At 47.5% G+C, this 27,596-nt stretch overlaps 1 protein-coding gene and 1 non-coding gene across 2 annotated transcripts in view; both read right to left on the reverse strand.

Annotated features, from left to right (window-relative positions):
• Positions 1-27,596, reverse strand: part of DUSP5 (dual specificity phosphatase 5) — a 119,024-nt gene that overhangs the window by 19,124 nt on the left and 72,304 nt on the right. The gene's annotated exons all lie outside the window — the stretch shown is intronic.
• Positions 12,729-12,847, reverse strand: LOC111742232. The gene has a single exon (XR_002781236.1). It is a non-coding gene; the product is annotated as a 5S ribosomal RNA (ribosomal RNA).

The following is a 27,596-nucleotide window of genomic DNA, read 5'->3' on the forward strand; positions in this document are numbered from 1 at the left end:
AGTGAGTCTGTCATCTCTCCATCCTCAGCCCTAGAGATTCTGCCCAGAAAAATGTGGCCTGTGCAACTTGGTCTTTTTTTTTTTTTTTTTAATGGGCAGTGTATGCTCTTGAGTGAGCGTTGTACTTGCTTCTACTAAGACCCTGGAGGCAAGGAGGATGGGAGATGCATGGGGAGAAAACCATCTATGCATGAAATGTCAACAGCCTCTGGGTAGAGCTCTCCTAGGCTGCGGGTTGCCTGCCTCTCTCTCTCTCCTTCTCTCCCTCCCCCCAAGACTTCAATCTTACCACCTTCATGGATTTTGCAAAATCGGAGTACTACCTCCTCTATCCATCCTGAAATTGACTTTATAGAGACTCATTTAAAAAAAACAAAACAAAACCCATATTCTGTCTTAGACAATAGTATCTGGGGTTGGATAATATAATTCTATTTTTGTAGTAAAAATTAAAATACATGACAATTCAAAAACAATTCTAAAAAGTTCTCATCACAAGAAAAAATAATTCTAACTTTGGCGAAGGATGATAACTAGACAATGTGATCATTCTCAGTGTATATGAATATCGAATCATTATATTGTACACCTGAAGTGAATATGTTGTATGTACATAATACCTCAATGCAATAAATAAATAAAAATAAAACAAAATATACGACAATTTAACAGGAGACTTTCATCTGTGTACCACCTACAGTAACCTCTACTGCCACCAGGATGGCACCATACTCGGGGAAACAGTAATTGGGTTCTGGAGTGAAGGAGACCAGCATCAGGCCCTGGCTTTGGAGATGGACAGCATGGAGCCTTGGACAGATGGCTTAAACTTTCCTGCGCTACTGTGTCTACTTGAGGAAAATTGGGATAACTAATAAGATGTAAAGTAGAAACAAAATAAGACTCGGGAAAGTACCTTGGTAAGCGCTTGAGGTATTCTTTTTCATCGATAACTTCCTTGTTCCTGGTGGATATTGAGGGGAGGTGACTGGAGGAGTCCTTTCTCTCCCGGTCTAAAACTAGTGGAAAAACATTCCTAAATCTCAAGAGTTCAGAGCAAGGGCTCTGCCCAAGAGTTCACCAAAGCTCTGCCACCTGACTTGCTGTGGGACATTGTGGGAGTCACTTCCCCTCTCTGTGCATCTGTTTCCTCATCTTCAAGATGGAATTTGTTATGGCAGCACTCCAGCTTGATGGCACATAAAGTCTCAGGAGCCTATCGAAATGCATATTCTTATTCTGAGGCCTGAGATGCTGCGTTTCCACCCAGCTTTCAGGTAGCACTGATGCTGCTGGTCCACAGACCACGCTCTGAGTAGCAAGGAGGTATATATAGTACTTAACTCCTACGGGTGTTGAAAGGCTTAAATTAGAGAATGCATCCCAAACATTTAGTCTGGTGCTTGCTCCAGGACTTAGCCAATAGGTAGTAGCTCTGTGGTCGACATTATAGCGATTGGTGCATATAGGGGGTAGGGTTGGATTGAGAGGAAATGCCAGATAGAGCTGAAGATGATAAGACATCACATCTGTGGGATTTAGAAAGAGCAGTATACCAGGAGTCGGAAGACTCAGGTTCAAGTCCCAGCTGTATAACTCATGCCATAGCTGTGTGAGTTTGGGCAAATCTGTTGACCTTTCTGAGCCTCAGTTTCCCACTCCACAAAAGGGGAAGGGAGTTGAATTAGATGGTGTCTAAGGATTTGCTTGGCTTTAAATCAAAACCTGAAGCCAGCAATCCCTGCTCCACCCCCAAACACCAAAAGACACCTAACAGGCCAGAATTTGGCCATAACCTTGAGCCACATCTGTTGCAGGGATGGGCCTGCTCTGAGCCCTCCTAGACTGCCCAGGTAGGGGGAGGGGGACGAATAACTAGAGAGCCCAGTCTGGTGCCCTTGGTGTTCCTTGAACTGTGGGTGACATCACCCCCGGAAGCCTCCGTTCCTCGGCTTTGTGCGCAGTTCTCCCTGCTAGGGCAGGATGATTTGCAGCCTGAAGGGGAGTGAGTTTGCAGCATGTCCAGAGAAAGGATGTAAAAGGAGGCATTTTCAACATTCCATCCCTCTGCTTCACTGTACTAGAGGGAAAGATGATTCACAAGTAAACTCCTTGTAAGCATATGTCATACCCGGTACATTCCAGCTCTTCTGCATGGTCCTCCTGACTCTGGACTCGAGACCCAGGCAGGCAGACCTAGAAGAAACTTGCCCCTCAGTGAAAGAAACGGCACCCAGCAATCTAGTCCCCAAGTGAGAAGAACAGGCCCTCTGGGATGTCTGAGTCCCATGGCTGCCAGCACCCTGCCAGCACAGCTCTAGACAATTTATTAATCCACAAGTCTGTACGGAGCTTTCACGATGAGCAAACATTTATTGAATACCTGCCACATGCCTCTGGCTAGGCACGTTCACCTGAATAACTTATTTAACCTCATTACATCCCTGTGAGGAGAGCCTAGTACAAAGGGGCACCCAGGTTCAGAGAGGTTAAGTTCAGGGTCACACAGCAAGACATTTAGCAAGCATCGCCCCCTAAGCAAACACACCAGGTTGAGCTGGCCACCTCCTTCCTCCCCACCTTCTCCTCTGTTATGAACTTTCGTCAAAGTCCCTGTCCTTGATGGTTATACTTGATTATTTCTATTTTCTTCCCTCCCCCTGACCAAGGAGCCTGCTCCTGAGGTCCCTGCAGCTATCGCCCCCAGCCTGGCCCCCAGGTGACACGAGTAAGACATTTTGCCCAATGAAATGGGGACTCAGGTCCTAACACCATACCTAGCTCAGCCCTGGGCTGAGTGTGGAAGGAGGAGGAGAAGCTCAAGGCTTCATTCCTGACCTCAGGGACTTACTGTCTGGTCTTATAGGTCCGAATCTGACTCATAAAAGGGAAAGAGGAATCAGGCTGGGTTTGCGTTATCAATTCAAGGGGCTGGGTCTGATCAAGGGAAGGGGAGATGATTGAGGGCCCACCAGTCAGGTGGGCTGGGGACAAGTGTAAGAACTGAAAACCAGAGAGGACTGACTCAAGCAGAGAGAAGGGTTCTGCAGCTGAATGAGACAGGTTTGAAGGAAGCACAGGAGTGGGAGGAAGGAGGCAGCCAGGTGTCTCTCCAGGGGGGAGGAAAGATCATCCATGGGGGGCAGGGAGGCCCTGGGAATGGCAAGAAGGTGGAGGAGGTCAGGTCTAGGAAGTAACGCCGCTTTGTGCAATCAGGCCGTATTTCTATGAAATCTAAAAATGTTTATTACTCTTTGACCTAATAATTCCACTGCTGGGAAATGATCTTAAGGAAAATCTCCAAAATCTGGGGGAGGTAAAGCTATATTCACAACAATGTTCATCACAGAGCTATTTATAAAAAGGTAAAAATGGAAGCAGCCCAAGAGAATGGCAAAGAAATTGGTGTATCCGGCAGCCATTAAATGTGATGTTTTCAAAGACTGTGAATAACATTCAAAGTCAATTATGTTAAAATGTTAAGGGAAATGGCAGGTTATGCAGTATTTCCTAAGCACTCCTGCTTTCCTTATTTGGCCTAATTTATTCAACAAAAAACCCTGAGAGGGTGGAATTACTTTCAGGGAACAGATTTGGAGACTGAGGCTCACCCAGGTGGGGGCTGAAAGAGATGGTACGCAAGCTGAGGTCACACTCAAGTGTTCTGACCACCACCTTCTATAACATGACCACATCATCCAGAGGACTCGAGAGAGATAGATGAAATATTAACAATGGTTCTTTTTCAGGGTGGGTGGTGGGGAAGGGATGCTCTCTCTAATTTTCTGTATTTTCCAGATTTTTCCTTGTGAAGTTGTGATGTACTTTTTGCAACCTTTCCTAATTTTCAGTTATTTATTCTCATTATTCTGCAACATTTCTTCCCCATTTCCCAGTAGGTCTCAGTGATCTTATCTTCTAGATGCCCTTTATTCTTTTGGGGGGTGCAGGATGGGGAGCTCAGACAATTCCATGATATGAACTGGGCATAATTGATTTACCTGGGTTTCCTATTGAAGGGCATCCTTGCCTATACCCCTTTGGGCAGAGGGTTTCGTTTGTTTTTAACAGAAAAGAATGGACTGAAAAGAAAGTGCTTCTAGGTGGCTATACATGTGGCTTTGGCAGATTGGGGTTGGAAGGATTTAATTTGGGGCTCCAGGTACAAGAACAGTGTCTGTTGGTAAAATGGCTGGCTGGAGGGAGTGGGTCTATTTGAAGGCTCAGTTTCTCTGGTGTCTTAGGTTTCCAATAATAACATCCCCACACCTCATACTCCCTGCGGGGCAGCCCTGTCTGCTGACCCTCCTTGACAGGTGGAGGGCTTTTCTCTTTGGGGGAAGTTATAGATGAGGATCCCCCACCCTCGATTCATATTGACGGGCAGTTTAATTCTGTTTAGCTGTGAGCCAAATCCTCTTCCGGAAGTCACTTATTCCAATGCCTCTGAGCCACGGGGATGCAGCACTGACTCCATTCAATTCCACCGACTTCCCTGAAGGTCTTTAACAGTAAAAGTAGTTGGGAAAATCTAGAACCTCTGCCAACTCCTTATATGTACCTGTTGTGTGGCCTGACTCTAACTTTGTCAGGGCCCTGGGCTGTGTGCTTCATTTATATGGAACAAAGGGCTGGAGTTAGAAGATTTCGGACAGCTCCTACCTTCTGCTGCTTCTCTGAGGCCTTAATGAGAAAGATAGCCCTATCTCTTACTAGCCTTGCAACCCTGGGCGCGTTAACGTCTCGGAGCATCAGTTTCACATCTGTAAAAAGACATACCTGATTCGGTTGTGCAGATGAAATGAACTACTATCAGAATTTAGCACTTAGCATAGCGGCTGTGCCTGGAAGCTGAATGATGAGTCATGGGCCTAATCCTTAAGGATCCTAAGAATGCAAGCCCTTCAACCCCTTCGTTCCTGTCTCTCAACAGTTACCTGAGGCTGCCCAGGAGAGCTTGTCCTTGAGAACCACTGATCCAAGCAGGGAAGCCTATTCACTTCTCAGCCAATGGGATGGTTCTCTGAAGTCACCTAAGCTAACAACAACAACAGACAACAACACAAATACACACCGGTCCTCAAGGCAGTTCCAGAACTTGTAAGAGTCCAAACCCGACCAGCTGCTGTCTGGCCAGCACACCGTCTCCTCCATCTCGCTTCATCCTTAGCTTTGTCTCTACCACATCACTTCATCCTTAGCACTGTAGCCAGAACAGCAACCCAAAGCTTATCAGAGGGGAGGCATCGACTTAGTGACATTTAAAGGTCTGGTCCAAAACATGTTATTAGAGAGTGAAAAAAACTAAGTGGAACAAAAAGTCTCGCTCTATTCTTTCGAAAAGAAAAAATTCAATTAACTAGATGCATGTGTGTGTGTGTGTGTGTGTGTGTGTGTGTGTGTGTGTGTACATATAGACCTGTTTATATCCTTACATAGATGCTGCTGGTATAAGAAATTCTCTAGTATAAAAGTGTTATCAGCTAACAGCAGCTCCTTTTGGGGAGTGCGGTGGGCTCTTCCTGTTTACTTTCCTGTTTGACTCTCCGCTATAAACCAATCTTTTGAGAAAAGCAGTTATTGTAGCGGTCAGGAATGAAGGGGATGTTGGAGTTGGACCATCTTGTTTGGCTTCGAACTCAGATATGTGTCTCTGGATCAGATACTGTAGCTCTTGCTGCTCGTCTGTAAAAGTGGGATGACGATAATACCAAAACCAACCTCACAGGGTTATTTAGAGAATTAAACAAGGAGATGCATATGCTCAGCACAGCCTGGCATTCAGAAAGCACTAAGAAAAGGTCAGCTGATATTATTACTTGTATACCTAAAATATGTGTAAATTCCTCAACAGTGACCCATGGATTAAGGCTGGATAAGTGATGGGATTTGTACTGTCTCTTGACACAGGAGCTTCTGGAGCAGGAACGAATGAGAGCTATCCGTTTCAGTCTCTCATTCAATTACAATTGATCGAGTGCTTGTGTCACAGTTATAGCTCTAAACCCAAGGGTACAGCAATGGACAGAGAACACCAAAGCAAAGCATCAAAAGAATAAAATCTCATCATCAGAGAGTTTACATTCTACTGAAGGCAGAGAGACACTAAACAACATGAGTAAGACTCGTAGTATGCAGGAGAGTGATAAATGCCAGCGAGAAAACTTAAGCAAGTAAGGGTTTTAGGGATTATTGGGATGGTTTGCAATTTTAAATAGGGAGGGTCTCAATGAGCAGATAACATTTGAGGAAAGACCTGGAAGCGGAGGTATCCCCTCCTCTTGGAAGATGACATTTAAGTAAAGACCTGGAAGGCAATAGAAAACCCTGATGCTGTCCAGGCAGAGGGCGAAGACCTTGGGGTGCAGAAGGGAGAATAGCAAGAAGGACGGCGGGATGGGGTGGTCTGGACCAGTGGTTCTCAACTGGCTGGGGGTGAGGGGATTTGCCCCTTCCCCGCAAGAAACATCTGCCAGTGTCTAGAAACACTTTTTGTTGTCTCAGCTGGGAAGAAGGTGCTACTAGTGTATAGCGGGTAGAGGCCAGAGAAGCTGTTCAACATCCCTACAAGGCACAGGACAGCCTCTCCGCCACTCCAAAGAATTATTTGCCCCAAACGTCAATAGTCCCAAGGTAGAGAAATTCTGCTCTAGACTTAGGAAGAGTTGCCAATATAGATGAAAAAAGGGGCTCCATGGGAAGTAACCTCACAGGATGATCTGATCATAAATTCCTAACTAGGCAGGTCATGGTGGGTAGTCACACCCCAAGCATATAACTTTTTAGTAAAAGGTTTACCTTTGCCTTAAGCAAGCCCTGTCCATTGTTTCTGGGTTAACACATCTTTGAAATAAACAGTAACCTCCCTCAAGAGAGCACATAATCCTAACTATCCTGTAATCCCCTCCCCAGCTTGCTTTCTCCCCCATCCACAGTAATCTTTCTTGTGTTCCCTTCTTAATTTCAAATGCATCAAAGAAGTTGCAAAACTGTTGTTCTCGAGAGCATTTGAGATCTTGCTTCTTGGCATATGTCATCAGTTTGGCTCAAATAAACTCATATAAAAATTCTCTACAGGTTTGGACGTTTCTTATGCCGACACAGATGATGTCAGAGGAATAATAAGTGGAAGGATGGAGGAAGGGGGTGGGGAGAGAGATCACCGAGAGCCTTATAGGCATGTAAGGACTTTAGGTTGGAGGGGAAGCCCCTTGGTTGTAGTTGTGGGCTTAATCGTAACTAGTGTGTAGCTGGTGGTCCTTGATCTTGGTTCTAGGCACTGGCTCCTTTGACTTCCTTGGGGCGGGTACACTTCAGGGGCTGGAAAGTGGAAGACAGGTAGTCATTAAGTAAGAGTGATCAGCATGTGAAAACCTTGCTCTGCTCTGAAGTTAATTTTGATTCTGTGAGATGAGCCCAACCTCCCTCAGTTACCGGGAACCGAGGGAAGTCCTTGATTTTATCAAGGTCAGCTCTTCATTTCACCAAGTACTTACCAAAGGCTGGTTGTAGTGCAAGGCTGGTGTTTGGATGTAAACCTTGCCTTCTAGAAAATTTTAACATGAGGAATGGGGAGAAAGGAGAAAGAGTAACCCCCAGATTTATACCTGGAACATTCGTGCAGCACCTGCTGAGTACACACTGCTTGCTAGGAACTGAGGTTGCATGGATGAGTGGACACCAGTGTGTGAGGGAAGGGACTTGGGCTGGGGCAGATGACACACCCACAGACCCCACAACATGCTGAGAGACGTGCAGCTACAGATGAAGGGTGAGCAGTGGGTGAGAGGACCCGGCTCAGCCTTGGGACAGAAGTGGCTTAGGTCTCGGAAGACAAAGGAGCTCAGGAGGTGTGAGTATGGGTACCCCAAGCAGAGGACAGAGTGAACCAGTGTTCTTGGAGCTCAACTCTCTGGAGATAACTGGACCTCACATTCTTGTAGATTCTTACTAGGAAGGTCTTTTGGGGTCCCAGAACTTACATGTACACAGCCCCTACGGATCTGTGAGCCAGGTGTTTCTCTGACTGCACGTCAAGAGATTGAAGGCAAGTTAAGGCATCCTACCTCTAAGAAAAAGGCATCCAAATGCTGCTGCTTTAAAAGGCAAAAACCAGGGGAGTCTGGCCTGCTGAGCATGGTCACACTGAAGACAATGGTTCTCAGCCTGGAGCTTCTAAACATCCTTGGGGGAATGCTTGTTAGATTATAGATTTCTGGATCCTGCCAGAGACCCTTTGCCTCACTGTCTTTTGGGGTGGTCTGCTGTGACCCAGACATTCATCTCTTGGTCACACTGACCTCCCTTCTCATCGTTTGAATCTCGAAAACACTGAGAGTCCCACGCAGGGTCCCATCTACTTATTTTAATAATAATGGCAGCCTTTTACTGAACACTTTCTGCGTGCAGGGCTCTGTGCCTAACATTTTACATGTACTTTCTTCCTTTAAGCCTCGTAACAACCCGATGAAGAAACATAAAGAAACCGAGGCACAGCAGTTAGTGGCAGAAAGTAGGACAGGGACCTGGGCTTGCCTGACCCCAAACCCAAGCTCTTAAGCATTTCTTTGCACTGAGCCCCTCCTGACACTCTGCCGGGCGCTGCTGTTGCTGGTCTCCACACATAGACTGCAAACTACTTGGGACGAAAGTTGTTTCTTAGGCTGCTTGTATTCTTCAGGCAGAATTTTCTTGAATTAACCAGAGTGCCTTCTCAGGAAGAGCTGAGAGAGCTTTCTCTGGACCTTTGTCCCCAGCCTGCAAGCCGCCAACCCCCCTTAAATACCATCTTCTCCTCCTCTCTGTTCCCAAGCAAAATCTTCTTTCAGCTCTCAGGTTCTACTCCCTCTGCTCTGCAGTGTACACCAGACGGGCCTTGCATTTGAGTTCTCAGCTTCCCCTTCCTTCCGATGTGTTCTTCCGGGACTGTGAGCCCCTGGGAGTGGTGAGGCCAGCTTCTCCCCATCTGTCTCACAAATCAGCGCATAATAGGCTCAGTCAGTCTAAGGGAGTAGCTGACTGACAGCATTCAGATTCTAGATATAATATGTGGACATGAACAAAAAATTGTCATTTTTTTTTTTCTTCTTTAGATCACATTCATTTTTATTTTATTACAGTCTGTTTCATTTACTTCCCAGAAGGCCTTCAGAGGCTATTATTGTTTCATGGGTACATTTCACCTACAGAATGTAAACTCCTTGAGGGAAGGGATGTTTGTTTGGTTTTACACTGCTGAATACTAAGTGCCTAGAAAGGGCCTACCCTTTAGTAGGCACAAGAAGTATTGATTAGATGAACATATCCTTCTTGCAACCCACAGACACTGGAGTTGGTCTGGACTAGGCCCTGTCTTGGCTACCAAGCAGGCAGAAGTGACCTGAATAACTGCTTTCCCTCTGAGCTTATAGGGGAGACTGCTGAGCATGCTCACAACAGATATTACCACATGCAATCAAAGAAAGGAGGTAGTCATCAGCGGCGGGGGTGCTGGAACTGCTTGTTGGAAGGGTGCTGACGGAAGTTAGAGAGGTGGCCTTTGCAGAGTCCCTGGTGGGCAGGCAGCTGTGGGCCTGTGGGGAATGCAGAAGCGCCATTGGGCAGCAGTTAGGAGCACAGGCTCTGGAGCCTGGCTGTCTGGATGTAAGCCTCCTCCACTAGTTGTATGATCTTCCACCAGTTACTTAATCTCGATAAAAATGCAGATTGCACAGCCGGCTGCAGAGATTCTGATCTAGCAGGTCCAGGCTGGCTAGGAGCCCGCATTTTTTTTTTTTTTTTTTTTTACGAGAATCTCATGTTTTATTATAGATGGTCCACCATCTACACTATGAAAAATGCTGGCTTTCAGGGAGAGGTCATGTTGATCAAACTAAAGAGTCAGCTTTTGTCTCAGTGACTTTTTCAGTGTGCAATCATAAACTCTCATTCAGAATTAGACATTTAGACATTATACTACCCAGTAGTGCCATAGAGAAGGCTTCAGGACAGCTGGCCAAGGAGAACATCCAACAGGCCTTGTCTCCCCAGATCATCCCAGGATGCTCTCCAGTGGCAGATACCTCAGGCCTGGGATGGGCCTGCAGGAGGCTCTCTGCAAATGTTTGTTGGTGATGGATTGATGAATTTTCTAGCCAAACTCCAGCTGGCTAGCCCCAGCCCCACACAGAGGCTCTGGGTGGACCAATGAACTCCAGGGAGGGCCAGGTTAGTATGGGGGTCCAGAAGGTGATAGCCTCTGGCGTATCCACAGTTTGACTTGAATTAGAACCTCACAGCCAGGACCCCTGAGAAGCCAGATGCAAATAAGGCCATAGGAAGAAGGAATGAACCTCTCCGAGCTTTGGTTAAAATGTAAGGCCTAAGTGTTACCAGGGCATTCTTCATTTATTCATTTTGCAAACATTGAAACATCTGCTATGCACCACACTAGGCTTGGGAAACAGGGGTCTGTGTTCAGTGAGCTTGTATTCCAGAGCGGAATCAGCTAATATGTAGCAAATAAAATATATAAGCAAATAAAATATATGGATCAATATCAGAGTGTAATAATGATAGGACGATCATAAAAGAGAATAATGGGATAGAGGGCAGGAGGATTTCTTTTTTTAATTAGGGTGATCAGAGAAAGCTGCTTTGAGGAGGTGACATTTGTCTTAGGCTCGGAAGCTGAGGAGCCAGCCATGGAGGATCCAAGGGAAGGGTACAGCATGTGGAAAGTCCCTGAGGTGGGAAAGTGCTTCAAACGCAATGCACAGTGCCCTCTACAGTGTCCTCAACAAGAGGTCATTTAGCCTGTGTGGCCATCTGCCCGGTCTGGGGGCTCACGACTCTCATCTCGGGAACTCCGTAAGTTATGAAATCATGGCATAACTCTAAAAACAACAAACACTGATAGAGAACCTCATGTCAGTCATGACCTTTTCTCATCTGAGCCTCACGATCGCTCTTCAGGTAGGTACCACCACCGTGTTTTGGGCATTTTGATTGAAATGCTGTTACTCGTTTGTCAAACGGCAGAACACAGGGATTCAAATCCAGGGCAAATTCTTGAGCCCTGGACTCATAATGGATACGTGGCATCGTTGATTCGATGTGATTTGGTATTGCTCCCTCCTCCCCCGCCCCCCACCCCTACTCCTCTGTAAAGCAGGAACTCTTAAGCCTGGAGGTCCTTGCCTCTCCTTAAGTTATTAAAATGGCTGCTAGGCCTGCTGGGCCCTGATTCCCACACCGAGGGGCCTCCCCTCTGACGTATAACTGAGCGTGGGATTGTGAGGGCTATGGTCTGGGGCTGGTGAGCCAGATCAAGTTGGCTAGAAACCATCCTTCCGGGCAACTTCTAGAAGGAAGAGTTCCTGGCTGAGAGCCGTGTTCTGTTCCCAGCCTGTCCCCTCCATGGCCCCGACGAGTCAGCACGAGGCCTATGTGGGGGCGTCCTCTGGGCTTCTGCAACATCCTGTGTCTGCCTTCTCTGTACCTATTTTCCATTCCCAGGAAATCCCTCCCATTAGGGTTTGTTTTTACACCCTGGAGCCAACCAGCCCACAGAACAATTAACATGGCTCCCGCAGGGGCACCCAGAGCCATTCCTGCATTACACAGTCTCCTGCCTCCAGGGTCTGGTGGGGGCCTCCTCTCCTTCGACCTACACTGGTGGTTTGGTCCTTCTCTTCCTTCTCTGCTGCCCTGTTCCCATGAGTTCCTATTCTCTTGCTGTCTGAGCTCTGGGAGTGGACATTTGCTGTGTTTATCTGTCCAACGTCCCTTCTGCTCCTTCTTCTGATGACAGCACTGCTTTCCCCCTGGAGAACCACCCTCCTCCACTTTCTGAGATTCATATAGCGTTCTTTTTCCTGACCACCGTGATTGGCCCAGGGATGGGCATGTGATTTTTGCATACGAAACTTATGGTTTGCTAAACTGGCATGATGCCATCCAGGCTGGCACTATCTGCATTCTTTTTTCACCCTCGTTTGCACTGGGAGAAAATGAGGCCAACACACAGAGAGAAGCAGAATCAGGAAGTAAGTTGCTCATTATTTGAGTTTTTAGAAGTCCCTGGTCCTGGCCCCGCCTCAATTAATAAGCCAGATTTACTTTCTTACTTATTATTTACTTATTACTTACTTTTGCTTGAACTAATTTGAATTTGGTTTCGATCGCTTGCAGTAAAGAGTCCAAACAAGTAGTCACTCATAAGGTTCTTGTACTCTGACATACGAAATGCCGTTTTTGGGATCTATGCTTCTGTCTTCTCACATGGATGGCAATCTCCTTCAGAGCAGGAGTTATTTGTACCAAATTGTTTGTTATGTATTTTCGATAGAAAAGAATATATGCAATGAATAAAACATAATAATAAAATTAATATTTGTAACCTACTATGTGGCCCAAGACCTAGAACATGACTGAGACCTCGGACCCTACCTGTGGGCTCCTCCCCTGTCCCATAACCCATCTGTCCCCAGGGTTAACAACTGTCTTAAATTTTATGATTAATATTCCCTTGCTCTAAAAAAATATTAAGATACATTTGTATGATTTCCTTAAAAAATGTTTACCTTTGCTTGTTTTTAAGCCTTAGAAAAAATGGTATAGCGTATATATTTTCTGAAATGTGCTTTTTTTAAAAAAAAATTTTATTTTTTTAGGCGAGGCAACCCTTGGTTGACCTCACAGATTGCAAGGGCCTTGTCAGCTTACAATCCCTTATTTTTTATTTTTTATACCTACAGCACCTGGTCTTCCTAGGTGGTCTCCCATCCAAGTACTAACCAGGCCCGACCCTGCTTAGCTTCCAAGATCAGACGGGATCGGGCTTGTTCAGGGTGGCATGGCCGTAGATTGAAATGTGCTTTTTTAATGCATCATCTGTTTTTAAGATTCATCCATCTTATTGCATGTAACTACAGTTCATTCATTTTCACTGCTGCATGAATGGTGAGAATAGCCCACCATTCACAATGTATTCCTTCTCCTGGTAACGGACATCTGTTTTTTTCATAATTTTGCTATTATGAACAATGCTTCTTTCAACATCCCATTACACATCTTTCACACAAGAGCTAAAGTTTCCGAGGGGTATACCTAAAAGGGCAATTAATTGCTAGGTTATTGGTGTGTACAAGTTCAACTCTACAAGATAGTGCCAAATTATTTTCCAGAGCACTTGCACCTACTTCTGCTCTCCACCTTGTCTAAGAGCCACCACTGCCAACACCCCACCACCACTTGTACCCTACCTCTGAGTCCCCCACAGTTCCTAACACGGTCTCTGATTTGTCATAGGCTCAAAAATGACTTATTAACTGACTGCCTGAGATAGTGGAATGGTTGGGTAGGTGGTATGGAAGACAGACTATCCCAAAATTGGAAAGGAAGTAAGACCATCTTCACCCAGAAATGTGAACAATTGGCAACCTCAGTATCTCACACGGTTGGTGGTGGCCACAGACAGCACAGTATCCTGGGCTTCTCTGGGCTGATACACGAGGACCCCCCTCAGAGGCCTTCATAATTGCCTGATTCTGGCCTCCATACATGGCAAGCTCTCTCCTTATGGACACAAGTCTAGACTGAGCCTGCTCTGGGGGCTTCATGCCTGGCCCTGCCCACCTTAGAGCATTCTATAGCAAGCTTTCCAAATTGCTGTTCAGCTTGTGCCATGAGCCTGGGAGGCGAGCTCTGAAAACCCACTCTTTTGGGAATCCTATCTATGAATAATATCCCCCACACCCAGATAGGCCTTAAAGTTTTTTTTTTTTTTTTTAATAGGCAGGTCTTAGTAACATGATAGAACTTTCTCACTATTTTCAGCCATGCCGGAAATACATAATCTTTATACACACACACACACACTCACACTCACACATACACTCACATATCCTCTCAAAGCACACATTCCTCACTTCAAGTTCAAGGCCTACAAGAAGAGTTTTCTGTGGAAGGTCAGTAGCTCTGATTGCATTTCTTTATTTAGAACATTGTTTTTTTTTTTTTTTGCTGAAGCTGATTCCATTACCTTTGAGTTCACAAAAGTGGAACCCATTAGAAAAATCGGCAGTCAAGAGGCTCCCAAACAGGCTTAGAGAGTGATGCTAAAGTTAGTCAGGTTCATTTGGCTACTGTGGTTTATTGACAGGGACCTCTCTCTCTCTCTCTCCTCTCAATTTCAATGGAGTCTACATTTTTCTGATTTGCAGCCACCAACCTGTTTATGGTGGGAAGAAAGGGAACTTGGGGCTTTAGTCTCAGATGCCAACAATCACTCTTATCTCTGCTCCAATATTCTCTAATCCTCTAGCAAGTGACCTACTTCTCATGGTCCCAAAATGGCTCATTGACGCCCATATTCAGGCCTCAGGCTGGCCTGGGAAGGAGTGCAGAAGAGGCGGAGCTGTGTCCCTAGTTCTGGTGGAGTAGGTTTATAGACCTGACCTTGGCTTCTGACCTGTGTGCTCCCTTCCCCCATCTTGATTGCCAGAGCCCTAGTGTCTGTGGAGGCCACCACCCCCTCACCTGGCCCCTGCTCCCCACAGCCTTGCCTGTCTTGTTCCTGGCTGTGGTTTCCGCCCTCTCCATGGCTCACAGTAGTGCTGGGACCCTGGTTTCGCCCTGGGACGGGTGAACTGAGCTCTCAGATTTGCAGACTGGGACTGAGAACACTCACTACATCAATAGAGGTAGTCGTACACTTAACACGTACAAATTGTCAGGTGTCATGAGATTGGCAAAATAAAACATTTTGAAAATGCCTGTGTTGACATTGTGAAGGGAATGCTACTGAGGTCAGCTGGGAGTGGGAGCAGGGAGCGAATCCATTCAACTGCTCTAAAGAGCAATTCGTCAATATTTATCCAAACTGGAACAATGCAATTATCCTTCGAGCTAGAAATTCCTCTTCCAGGAACTAATCCAACAGATATACCAAAGACTTACATTTGAAGATATTTGTTGTAACGTTGTTTATAGTAGCCAAAGCCTGGAAACCATCTCAATACCTATTTTCCTGTGTGATATAGCCGTGCAATGGTATACTATGCAGCCACTAAAAAAGAATAAAATGGAAATTCATGGACTAATATGAAATGATCTTTATGAAATATTATTTGGGGAAAAAAATTGCAAAGCGATATTCTATGCTATCTCCATATTTAAAAATAAGACATGTAATGTATATGTGTGTATATGCTGAGAATAAATATTTCTGGAAAAATTAAAAATGAACAGATAGCAGTATATTTTCTAGGGACGAGGACGGGGTGGAGGGAGATGTCTTTTGCTGTGTGCTCTTGCACTCTGAGCTTCTTATCATGTGTATGTACAAGTTAAGCAAAACTATGACATATAAAAACAAATGTAAGCTGTTTTTATTCTAATTACTTCCAGGTTGTTATTTCTGGAACACTTATATGTCACAGACTGTGGCTCTAACAATGACCTTTTAAGAATGGTCAGATATCATACACATGAGGGAACCGAAAGAAGGATGTGGGAAACCCAGAGCTGGCACCTCCCTGCTCCCACCTGGTGCTGCTGGCCTCCTGTGGCCTTAAGCCCAGGAAAGGCGGCCTCTCTAACTCCCTGTCACTGCCACCCAGTCTCCCAACTCTGGCCACACATCTAGCCACAGCATCCCCTTCTTCTCTGCACTGTCAGTTGGTGGATGCCAGGCCCGGTGCTCAGGACATGTGCTAGCATCACAGTATCTGCCTTCTACTTCCCTTCATGCCCACAGCTGGCACTGTGGTCCAGGCCACTGTCGCTTCCTCACCGCTGCTGGTCTCATCATTCAGTTCTCGGCTCAACTGACTTCTCGAAATCCACCTACCACTCCATCCTACACTCTGATTTATTTTCACAGTATTTATCAGTCCCAGCAATGACCTTTTTGACTTGTTTGGGTTCTGATCCCTCTCCATGTTAGTGCCATTACCCATGCTTGTGCCCCCAGTGCTCTGACCAGCGCCCAGACCATGGCATGGGCACCACGGGTCTTTACTAAGTAGATGGTGCGGGACCTGGCAGTTACAGATACTCAACATTGTGGCATCTCTGCTGTTTACTCGCTGTGTGGCCTTGGGAAAATCACAATTTCTGAAGCTGTGAAATGAGGCAGGCTGGGAGGCCCTGGGCAAAACAGAAAGCTGCTCTCTGAGTGGAACTTTATATTTTTTTCTACAAGTCTATTATTCTAAAGAAGTTGTGCAGAAACACGAACTCTGGTTTTCCAGCTGGGGCTATTTTCTGCCCATCGTCCAGCTCTGGGAAGCAGCACATGTGCCCGGGACTCCGTCCCCAGAGAGAATGAGCCTGGAAAATATTCCAGTGCCAGAGGGAGGGACGCTTCTGGGGGCGTTGAACTGTCTTGAAAAAAAGTGTGGGAAGAAAGAGTGGGATAAAAGAACTCACTCAGACTTAGAGGAGGTAGGTAGTGCGGGCGAACCCTCGGGCAGTGTCCCACGCTCACTATGTGGATCCAGAAAGTGCTAAATGAATAACGATCGGCCTGTCTCCAATTGTGCCTTTTCACGATCCTCTGCCTCATTCAGCCCTCACGACAGCCCTTTAGGGTAGGTTCTCTGGTTATCCCTCTGTTGGAGCTGAGGGAACTGAGGGACAGAGAGGGGTGTCTTGCTCACGTTCACACGTAGCTTCAGTGCTGGAAGTCAAACACATTCAGACTCTTCCTGAGACAATTTTGAGGTTTCTTGGAGCTTCCCAGGATTCTTTACCTCTGCTATGCCTGATCTGTTTCCTTGTGGTGCCAGCAGTCAGACAACTGCTATGAAAGGAAAGGAGATCGTGGGCTTGTTTTGGAGGGAACAGGGCTGGGAAGGAGAAAGGCACCCCCGCCTGGCTCTGCAGGAGGATCCCGACAGACCACAAGGGGCCACAGGCTAAGGGAGAGCATGGGGCCCAATCCCGAGGGCCTCTTTTCAGCTTTGAGGCCAGGTGGCCGAATCTCTACGCAGCTTACATGAGGCTTTGGAAAAGCTAGACCTTCCAGAAGGGAGCTCAACTGGAGTGAGCGAAGACAGTTGCCCAAAGCGGGCTCCTGCAGGCTGGGACCTCGGGCGGGAGTCTCTAGCCCTGTCCCTACCTCCTGGGCTAGGGCTGGGCCTCAACTTCCAATCATCCAGCTAGGGGACAGGCTGAGCCTGCAGATTTTTCCTCCAGAGCCAAGTTCCAAGACCCAAGACACCGTGAGCCAAAGCAACACCTGTAAATAGCACCTGACCAGAACCAGATCTGGAGAGCTACCTTCCCAAAATGCAGAGGATGGGGGCCAGCCCCTTGTCCTGCCACCAGTGGGGGTGACATTCTCTGCCCTCACTCAGTCCTTTCCCTAGAATGACGCAGTCTCACCATTCATTACTGCCTCCTTTGGGATGAGCTCTTGGGCTCTGGGAGGACATGACATGAAATCCTTAATACCCTCTTGGAAATTTACCCACTGAAGGGCGTGGGGGTGAATGTGCTGTTCCGGGGGCAGCACAGGAAGAAGTAAGAGTGGAATATACTAGGAGAAACAGGTCCCAATCTGGCCTGGGGTCAGGGCCTGGAAAACAGGTGGTAGAACCTGGAGGGAAAAAAGGAACTGAATTAGGTGCATTTTAATTAGACCATTACATTTTAGGCAACTCCTCTGCTGGAGCTGTTGGTCTGCTTTACAAACCGGATGAAGCCTGTCAGGGTTTGGTGCTCTGGGAAATACCACCTGGGGTCTGCACGTGTCTTCTTCCCCCTCCCCCCCAGCTCAGGCCCCCTTCCCAGTACCTCCCTCTCCACCAAGGTTCCGGAGTGGCCACCCACAGAGCAGCCTCAGGACTGGGCGCTGAGTCATAAGGCTGCGGTGCCTGCCAGGGGCAAGGGTGGCAGATGGCTTTATGTGGGCGTGAGTGCCGGGGGAGGGCCAATGAGAGGGGGCAGTGACCTTGGGTCCAGTAGGGAGAGATTCAAGAAAATCACTTGGGAGATGGACCGAGTCCTACGACAAGCCTCAACTCTTCCTTCCTGGTGTCTACCTTCCCATTTTCTAAGAATGCCATTCTTACTAGTGCAGTCAGTGGCCAGGTTGGGGTGGAAAGTGACCCTGGGGGCCTCAGGCCTCAGGCCCAGGGCTTCCGCTCAGCCCTCCTGGCCCGGCTGGCCTGGCTGTGGGAGGCAAAGTCTGGCTGTGTTTATCCAGGCCAGGCGCTTCCGGAACAGATGGGCACCTGTCAGTGTTGCCAGCTAGGAGCGAGGCTGATGTCTTCTCATTGCCAAGTGGCAGGTGACTCGGGGGCCTGCAGGGGAACATGTGTTTGCTGTTTATAGGAGAAATCTCTCCTGGCTGAGAGCTGCCTATACACCGAGTGAACACAGCCCCAGCCAGGGTGGGCCAGCGTGGACTCTGACCCCGAGTCATGGCCATCTCAGGTACCGAGATCTGGGGCCTCCCCGGAAGCCATTGTTGAGCTCTGCTTTTCGCCCCCTCTGTCTTGGCGTTTTCATGTCCTAGGGATGTTGTAACTAAGGACCATGAACTGGACAGCTTAAACAACAGAAACGGATTCGCCTTTCTGGGGGCTAGAAGTCCTAAATCGAGGTGTCAGCAGGGCTGGTTCTTGAGGGAGACTGTTCCTTGCCTCTCTCCTGGCTTCCGGCGGGTGCCGGCCATCGTTTGGGATCCTAGCTTGTAGATGTATCGCTCCAGTCTCTGCCCCCATCTTCACGTGGCATTCCCCTCTCTGTGACCACTGCGTCTGTCCTCTGTGTAAGGACACCAGTCCTACTGGATTCAGGGCCCACCCTGCTCCAGTACGGCCTCTTCTTAACTTAATTGTATCTGCCACAGCCCTATTTCCACATAGGGTCACACGCTGAGGTTCCAGGAAGGACATGGGTTTTGGGGGGACACTATTCAACCCAGTCCACTTGGTTTGCAGACCCGCCTCACTCGTCATCTCATCTTTAACTCTTCCTCCCTCTTACTCTGCCACTTTGAGAGCGGGCACCCGATGCCGAGGCCCGAGCTTGTGGGGAGGGCCAGGTCGCCATTTTCCCAAGAGCCACCGACTCCCGAGCCTGCGACTGTGAGTTAGAAAGCGTTTTATTTTTTATTTTTATTTTTTTAGGCGAGGCACCCTGCTTAGCTTCCGAGATCAGACGGGATCGGGCTTGTTCAGGGCGACAAGGCTGTGGACTGAAACGTGCTTTTTTAGTGCATCGTCTGTTTTTAAGATTCATCCATCTTATTGCATGTAACTACAATTCATTCATTTTCACTGCTGCATGAATGGCGGGAATAGCCCACCATTCACAATGTATTCCTTCTCTTGGTAACGGACATCTGTTTTTTTTCATAATTTTGCTATTATGAACAATGCTTCTTTCAATATCCCATTACATATCTTTCACACAAGAGCTAAAAGTTTCCGAGGGGTATACCTAAAAGAGAAATTAATTGCTAGGGATCGAGCTTGTTCAGGATGACATGGCTGTAGATGTAGAAAGCATTTTAGAAAAGCAGGGATTACTTTTTTCCCATTAAGGAGCAATCAACTCAAAACTGTAGTTTTAGTCCTCTCTGGGGTTTTGGAGGCCTTTGGAAATCTGAGGGAAAGCTTTGGCCTCCCGCCCAGGATGAATGTAAGTACAAACCTGCACAAATCTTTCGATGGTGACACAGCCTTCCAACGTCCATCTGTCTGCAGGTTCCAGAAAGGCCTTCTCTGGGGCCAGGGAATGCCTGCCCTAGAGCCAAAAGAGGCCCCAGCCCCTCAGCACCCTGGTGCTTAGGAGTTCAGCAGTTTGATCCTGGGCAAGAACCGGAAGGTTTTCTCAAACCAGACCATTGTCAGTGTGTGTGTGTGTGTGTGTGTGGTGTGCGCACACTCGCCTTGAATGCTCCGGGTAAGGTAGACATGACAAGGGGGGATGTGGAGTGTGGAGGGTCCAGGAAAAGGGAGGTGCACTGATGTGATGTGCAAATGTTTTTTTCTCTTGCCCCAGTAGCCACCACACTCGAGACAACGTTGAGAAGAGGCCCAGAACCTGTGACGTGCTATTAAGTGGCAGGGAGTGGGGAGCTGCAGCACAATAAACCCACTCTTACCCTGTTTATGTAACAACACCCGATCCTTGTACCTCTCTACAAATACACAAATGTATAGAATGTGCCCAAAGGATAAACCCCAGACAGATAACAGTGCTGCTCCTGGGGACCGGTCTAGCACTGAAGTCACCAAGGGAAGATTTTTCCACATTGCTCCCTCTGGTTTAAATTTTTCCAGTGAGAATGTATTCAGATGTCAACTGTCTATTAAATAAAAGCTTTTCAAAAAAAAAAAAAAAGTCTCCTAACCTCCTGAGGGGTTCAGATCCCTTTGAAAAGCTCATAGAAACCATGGACCTACCTGGAGCATCTGCCACCATAGGATCCCAGCCCTGAGGGAGGCCAGAACCTTGGCCCTGAAGCCCACCCAGCTCCTTCCTGCAGAGGTCACCTGCCGGATGTTATTTTCCCCTCTCTCCACTTCACACTCAGCCCCTCAGCAAATTCTAGCCTACGTGTTCCCTGGGCCTGTGTTTCTAAAACTCGTGGCATCAGAATCACCTGGGGGCTTGCTGGATCACCCCAGACCTGAGGTTTACTTTTCTAGCAAGTATTCAGTATTCTGACAGAACAGATCTCCTGCTCTACTTTGAGGGCCACTGATCTAGGTAAAGGGCACTATTGCGCTTCTCAGGGCTCACCAGGAATCCAGGGAGGGGCCCCAGCTGGGAACAGAGGCCTGTCTCCTCTGGTGTAGAAGAGAAGCAACGGCATCCCAGGAGTTGCTTGGGGAGAAGGGGAAAACCTTCTCCTGGGGGTTAGGACTAAGAGATGCCTTGCACTGGAGAACTGTGATTATCTCAGCTAGAAGGGACTGGGAAACACCCCACCCCAGGACGGGAGGGACAAGGGGAGTGGGTGGCTTCTTCCAAGTCTCCCCACCAGTCCTTGGGACTCAGAACTGCTCCTTAGTGTCTGATCAGCATGTGCCCCTCCTCTGCACTGTGACAGAAGGCATGGGCAGCAAGGCGGAAGGTGGGGAGCTCTCTGCAGACCCTCAAGCGTCCCCCTTACTCCCTTCCAGGCTCTGTGGTTCTCGAGTATTCAGAGAGAGAGAGTCTCACCTCACCCTCATCTCAAGGGATCTGATTGAACCAAGCAGGTGTACCTGACACTTGGACCAGTGTCTGGCACAGAGCTGGTGCCCAGTACATGTGCACTGAAGAGAAGAAGCAGAAACTCAGCTCCAGCCCGCAGTGCTGGATGCAGAGTTGTGAAGCGGGGGAGGTTTTCTGTGGTACTTTTCCACTCACTAACCTTTCTGCATCTCCCCTCCAACAAGTCCCAGTCCTCTCTGTGTCTGCAGGGACTGGCTAGGAGGTTTGTTTGTTTTCCCTGCAGTGAAGGTGTTCCCCGCTGGGAGTATTTTCATCTTACACCCAGAGCATTAATTCTGAAAGGTGGAATGTGGGGCTTCAGGGCATGAGGAGTTATGCAAGGTAGGGATTCAGGAGCAGTGGGTTCCAGCCTTCCCTCCATCCCAACTCACATCAGATCGACCCTCCTGCATCTCTCCTTAGACCTCGGCAGATGTAACAAAGATGCGAGTTCCCTGGGGGCTCGCTTTGGAGGAGATGCCCTGGGCGCCACCACCCAGGTGGCCTGGTATGTGTGTGGCGCTTCTGCGGGTGAGGTCCCAGCTGCTGTTTGGAGCGTCTTTGTCTGCCAGACAGGCCCAGGAGTGATGAAAGAAGGTCGAAGTTGCCAAATTCTTCTAGCAGCTTCTGAGATAAGAGCTTCTACAAAACTGAGGGAGCAAACAGCCTTGGCTACCTGCTAGCTAGTGACAAGTTAGCCTGAGAAAGGGAGTCAGGTCTGCCCCTTGGGACACTCGGTGAGGGTACAGCTTGATACGCCCCTGTCCCTCGATTCCTTACACCTGCTGAGGGTAGGTGATGGTGGGCAGTAACCAGTGGAGGGGCAGGCTGCAGATCCTCAGTCAACCCTTTGAGGGCCAACTGCCAACAGTCACCAGTGACTTTTTATGAGACAAATCCAATGCCTCTTCTCAGGCCTCTCCTCAACTTCCGAAAAAGTCAGCACCCCCATTAGACTTTCTTTCATTCTTCTATCAATAAGCACTCGCCCAGCACTCACCTTGTGCCAGGCTCTGTGGGGGGCTCTGGGATGAAAAGGGAATAGGTCCTGGTTGCCACTCCAGGAGCTTCCACTGGCAGGGAGAGGGACGTGCCAACGAGCCATGAGTGCAGAGTTTGGGAAATGCTAGGAAGGAAGCAGCCCCTTCTGGAACGTCTCCTTCCACATCGACACTGGGGATTTTATCTCTGTTCTCCTGTTTGACTAATAAATATCATCTCGTGTCTGCTGACTCTGCCCTCAGAGTCATTCTCCATCTCCACCACGGCACAGCATAGGGAGACTGTGAACCCATTTAATTTAACAGAAAAAGAAACCGAGGGACAGAGTGGCTCAGGAGATTGCCCCAGGCCACACACACCTTCCACTCCTTGACTGTCTTTCATTCCTAACTCTTTCTTGCATCGTAGTAAGATTCCCGCTCCCCAAGATCTGGTCTCCATTCTCTTCTCTGCCCACTTTCTGACCACCTACTTCCTCCATGATCTCAGGTCCTTCCACACACTCAGCTGCCGCCTCCCGTATCTGGATCAGAGGCACCCACCATACTTGCACCCACATTTTCTCTCCCACCGTCTGGGCATCTCCATCGGGGCATCCCACCAGTACCTCAGCCCCACTGTGCCCACGCCCATCGTCTCTTCCAGACCTCTCTCTGACTATTAATGCTGCCTCTCGCTCCTTGTCACCTGGGTCCCAAGGTATCTCTCTTCTGCTTCCCTCCAGAACATAGCAGAGGCCAATGAGGCAGTGACATCTCACTCAAGGCTCTTTTGGTGGCACATGACAGAAAAATCCTATTCAAACTACCTTGGTCAGTAACAGATTTTTTTTTTTTTTTTTTTGAGTAGAACTGGTCTCAGACATGACTGAATCTGATAGTTCCAATGGTACCATCAGGTCTTGTCTTTCAGCTCAGCTCCCATCCCATATTGGCTTTACTCTTAGTTCCCACAGGGTAGATAAATGCCCATCAGCTTATGCCTACACCCACTAAGGATTAGCAAAGGAGAGAGCACATCTTGTCCTGCTAAATCCAACACAAGTCCTGGGATTTGCTCTGTCTGCCCCAGCTGGAGTTGTGTGTGCAGTTGCTAGGCTAAGAGGACTCCGCACTCTTATTGGCCTTGCTGGGTCCTGGGCTCCATCAGAACTAAAGAGACAGAGTAGGGTTTCTAGTGAAGATTTTAATATACCCAAAGTCTCCATGAGGTATGTCCTTTCCATATTTGGGGACTACTAGAGAGAAGTGGCCTGATTTGTTCTGAGGATTTTGGTGGCCATTACTAGGCAAGATTCATGCCTAGACATTCTAAGGGTTGAGCCTTGATTCCACTACTATGTTACTCATGATAAGCTAGGGGAGGTGGGTGATAGACAATTCCTCAAATATCTGAGGTTAACACAATAAACGTTTGCTTTTCACCATGCTGAATGTTCCATGTGGAATAATGAGGGACTCTGCTCCACACAGTCACTTAGGGACCCAGGTGGTTGAAAGTGCCAGCATCTTGCAGCTGCACCATTGGCACATCTCCCCACTTTTCAAGTCAGGGGAAAGGAGAGACTGGAGAATTATGCCTGAGATTTTACTGCCTCCCTTCACTCAATATTCATGGGTTAGAACTGGTCACAATCTCACAGGAAGGGTGGGAAACAAAGGGAAGCACATGGACAGTCTGGAGAGAGTTAGTACTGCTGTCGGGCCACTCACTAGCTGTGTGTCTATGGACAAGTTACTTAACTTCTCTGTGCCTCAGTTTCCCCGCCAGTTAACTGAGGATTACAATTGTTTCTCTCTCATAGGGACAGTGTCGGGATTAAATCAGGTTCTGTATGTAAGTGTTAAGGGTTAACAGATATGGTTAATAGGATTAAAAGAGGTAAATGGTATCAATACCCCCTCTCCTTAGGGTCTCTTCTGCATAAATGACCCCTGCCCCAGCAGTAAGAATGAGCGCAAACATCATTCAATAATGTTCTGGTTTAGGAAAAGAACTTAGAGCTGAGTGATTTTTGATGAGTAGTTTAATATCTTTGAACCTCAATTTCACCTTTCATTAAAACAGATTCCTGCTTACCTTTTGGGGCTCATATGAGAGCCTAGTAAGAAGATGGTTGGTTAAGGAAATTATGCACACCTGAAACTTATTTTGCCTACCACAATGGTCAAAATGACCTACACATTTTAAAGATTTGCATGAGGGTTGGAGCCAAAAAAAAGGGTTTTTGCAGCTCATCTCACTTAAGTGGGAAACTCTGGAGACCATGACCACCCTCATCCCAAGTCCTTATATCTTGACCTCCCCAGATCTGCCCACAATGCCTCTTTGGCATCTTGCCAGAAGCATTCATTTGGGGGAGGGTTTGCGCTGCATCTGCCTATGGGCACAGATGGTCTTTCCCAGTCGCAGAAGGACAGGGGGGCACAGGCCCACAAGAAACAAGAGTCACTTGTTTGGCCCTTTATTCATTTTTTTCTCAGTAAATAGTTGTTGATGGTCTATTATGTGCCAGGCCTGTGCAAGTTGCTGGAATTAGCCAAACGAGGGAGAGCTGTCTAAGTGGCATGGTGGGGGCAACAGACAACAAACAAGGAAAGAAGTAAATACCTTTGGGAACTAATAAGGACCACAGAGGAAAATCAGACAGAGAGAGAGAGAGAGAGTGAGAGAGAGAGAGAGAGAAAGGCATGGCAACATCGGACGGAGTGATCAGGGAAGGCCTCTAAGAGGTGACTCTTGAGTTGTGCTGGGAAAGACAAGACGAATCTGGTCCTGCAGAGCATTCCAGGCACAGATGCCCTAGGACAGGAACGAGAGGTCAGGGTGCCAGGAGCCGTGTGAGAAAGGGTGATGGGGAGAGCATAAGAGGCAGGCAGGGGCTCGTCCTTAGGCCCTCTTTCTCTCCCCCTGAAGGGCCCGATGAGTCTGTGCATGTTCACCTCCTCCAGGAAGCCCAAGCCCTCCCCTGCCTCACTGGTCCAGTCTCACCAGTTCCCCTGGCTCCCTGCGGCAATGGGCTAGTACAGGAGATAGGTGAGAATTGCAACATGTTCTCTCTTTGCCCTCGAGGAACAGGGAAGATAGAATTTATAAGGGGGTTGGCAATACAGCTGGACAAAAGCGCAAAGTGAGGGCTGAGGAGAGGTAAGGGGAGGTGTGGATGGAGGCAGAGGTGTCAGGGGAGTGGGCTAGAACTTAGCTTTGACAGGAGTAAGAGCTCGATGGAGAGAAGGGGCGGGAGTGACATTCCACGGAAGAGGTGCACGGAGCCACGGAGTCATCAGAGAAGGAAAGGATCAGAGGACAGTCATACTCAAGGCAGTTTGGCTAGAGCCAGGGGTTGGAGGAGAAAGTTGGAAAAGCAAGAGGATATCAGCCTGCGACAAGGGAGCCGGGTGGCGCGGTACAGAGCACTCTGGCCACGGTGCCCAAAGGCAGGAATGAGGCTTCCGGAGCTGGACTAGTTGGGTTCAAATCTGGGTTCTGTCATTTACTAATGATGTGACCATAATGAGTTACTTTACCTCTCTGTGCCTTTGTTTCCCCATCTATCAAACAGTGATAATAACAGTATCAACCTCATTTTATGCTGCTCAAATGAGTTCATATTTGCAAAGCACTTAGACTAGATAGTACCTGGTCCAGAGTGAGTGTGATATAGGTGTTGGTTAAGTTAAGTGGATGCTAATGGGCAAATGAGACCCTACTGTGAAGGTGTTGGGACGCGCTCAGATGTCTCTGGGCAGAGTCATGCATGGATGAAAGGGTGTGCTACCCTGCACAGGCTGGATTAGAAGTAGGGAGCCTGAAAGTAGGAAGGCAAGTTAGGAGTCTGCTGCAATAATAGTCCAGGCATGAGGTGATGGGTGCCTGGTGAGGGGGTTGCCAGTGAGATTGAAAGGGAGGGAAAGATGGGCCTGGTGGTGGAAGTGCTCATGATACCTGGTGATTGGAGACTGGATTTGAGGAGTGGGGTGGAGGCTGAGGCTGTAGGCCAGGGTGATGGGATGAATGTGGGGCTACGGTCAGAGAGGGGAGTTGGAAAAATCATCTGGTTTGGAGGAAGATGGGGCACTCACGTGGAGACAGGCTGCCTTTGAGGCAATGCATGCCCGCGGCGTTTTGTGCGCTTTCTCATCTCCTAGGTTCGAGGAAAAGAATCCGTGGGGTTGGAGCCTAGCTCCCTGAGAGACGTGAGAACCAGGGTTTCAACTCAGGGTTCTGCACACCTGCATGTGTTAGGAGGAGGGTGGGAAGACCGAGAAAGGGCAGTAAATATTGAATGAGGCCAAGTCACACATCCTCTGTATACTGTATTGAAAGGGCAATCAGGAGGGGAAGACCCTGTCAGATACTGGACAGTGACGGAGTGAGTGGAGATCAGTCCCATCCCATACCTACACCTTTTGTCGGGGAGGGGAACTCATTGTCTCAAAACCCAGACGAATGATGACTACACTCATCCAGTGCCCTCATCTGGATCAGGAACATAACTGGGGTCCAGGGATAGTGGTTGGGATCAATAGCATTTTATTGTTGGTGTCCATTAATAAGTATTGACTGGGCACCTGTGTCAGGATCCTGTAAGCACAACAGACAATTATCCATTAACCAATGGATTTGGGGGGCATCTACTGTATTCGAGGCTCCATTTAAGGTATGGGGCTCAAAATAAAATAAAATACTTGGTTCTAGAAACCACATTAGCCTAGGTTTTTGTTTTTCCATTTTTAATTATTGATGACATCTTTAATATAGATATCAGAGAACTGTATCCTGCTTTCAATCGTGAAAATCTTGGTTCAGCCTGGCTTTTATACATAAATGTCCCCCTCTGATCTTCCCTACAAAGAGTTCTTAATTATAGAAATAAATCTATTTGTGAAATTTTCTTGGGATTCGGTAAGCTTTCATCAGTTTCTCAAAGTTTTTTTTAAAGAAACATTTATTTCTTTTGTTATTTCAGAAAAGAATACAAAAGAAAATTAAAAATGATCCATATTCCCTTCACTCAGATGACCCCTTGTTTCTGCTAATTATTGATTTATTAAATGTTTATTTATTTGTAAGCCGCTTATGTTTTTATAGACCCAGTTCACCTATAGCACAGGGGTTTTTTGTTGTTTTTTTGTTTTGTTTTGTTTTTATTTCATTTCTCTCACCTCTGGCAACTGCCAATCTGTTCTCTGCATCTATGAGCTTGTTTGTTTTTTTTTTCAGATTCCATATATGAGGGAGATCATCCAGTATGTGTCTTCCTCTGACTTATTTCATGTAACCTAATGCTCAAGAGGATTATATTTCTGCTTTTTATATGCACATGGAAAATAGTTCGAATGCTGAAGACGCAGAATGAGAAGCAAAATCTTATCATCGATCCCTCCCCCATTCCA

The sequence above is a fragment of the Pteropus vampyrus genome, unplaced genomic scaffold (assembly GCF_000151845.1).
Source record: "Pteropus vampyrus isolate Shadow unplaced genomic scaffold, Pvam_2.0 Scaffold89, whole genome shotgun sequence".
Classification (NCBI taxonomy): Eukaryota; Metazoa; Chordata; class Mammalia; order Chiroptera; family Pteropodidae; genus Pteropus; species Pteropus vampyrus.